The sequence below is a fragment of the Calidris pugnax genome, unplaced genomic scaffold (genome assembly GCF_001431845.1).
Source record: "Calidris pugnax isolate Ruff unplaced genomic scaffold, ASM143184v1 scaffold568, whole genome shotgun sequence".
Lineage (NCBI taxonomy): Eukaryota > Metazoa > Chordata > Aves > Charadriiformes > Scolopacidae > Calidris > Calidris pugnax.
In genome coordinates this window covers 61,986-62,864 of record NW_015091260.1, presented here as the reverse complement: position 1 = coordinate 62,864, position 879 = coordinate 61,986, and the positions used below count along the sequence as shown (strand labels likewise).

The window sequence follows — 879 nt, the reverse complement described above, 5'->3', positions numbered from 1 at the left end:
GGACCCACAGATCCTGGAGACCCACACATCTCAGAGACCCACAGATCCTGGGGACTTTGGAATCTGGGACCCACAGATCTGGGGGACCCACACACTCCTGGGACCCACACATCTTGGGGACCCACAGATCCAGGGGACCCACAGATCCCAAGGACCTCAGAGTCTGGGACCCACAGATCATGGGGACACCAGAGTCTGGGACCCACACACCCCTAAAGGACCCCGGTCTCCAGGACCCACACATCTCAGAGACCCACAGATCCTGGGGACACCAGAGCCCAGGACCCACATATCCTGGTGGACCCACATGTCTCGGGGGACCCCAGTGTCTGGGGCCCACATGTCCCAGGGACCCACAGATCCCTAAGGGACCCCAGAGTCCAGGACCCACACATCTCAGAGACCCACAGATCCTGGGGACACCAGAGCCCAGGACCCACATATCCTGGTGGACCCACATGTCTCGGGGGACCCCAGTGTCTGGGGCCCACATGTCCCAGGGACCCACAGATCCCTAAGGGACCCCAGAGTCCAGGACCCACACATCTCAGAGACCCACAGATCCTGGGGACACCAGAGCCCAGGACCCACATATCCTGGTGGACCCACATGTCTCGGGGGACCCCAGTGTCTGGGGCCCACATGTCCCAGGGACCCACAGATCCCTAAGGGACCCCAGAGTCCAGGACCCACACATCTCAGAGACCCACAGATCCTGGGGACCCACACACCCCAGGCGCCCCCCAACCTCCCACCTGAGGGGTCCCGGGGGTCCAGGCCCCACACACCCCAGGCCCCACACATCAAGGGGGTCCCAGGGGTCTGGGCCCCACACATCCCAGTCCCCACACCCCCCAGACGCCCCCCAACCTCCCACCT

The 879-nt window shown here is 63.9% G+C and overlaps 1 protein-coding gene across 1 annotated transcript in view; it reads left to right on the top strand.

Moving 5' to 3' along the window:
• Nucleotides 1–879, top strand: part of LOC106898894 (zinc finger protein 271-like) — a 7,086-nt gene that overhangs the window by 568 nt on the left and 5,639 nt on the right. The window lies entirely within an intron of this gene.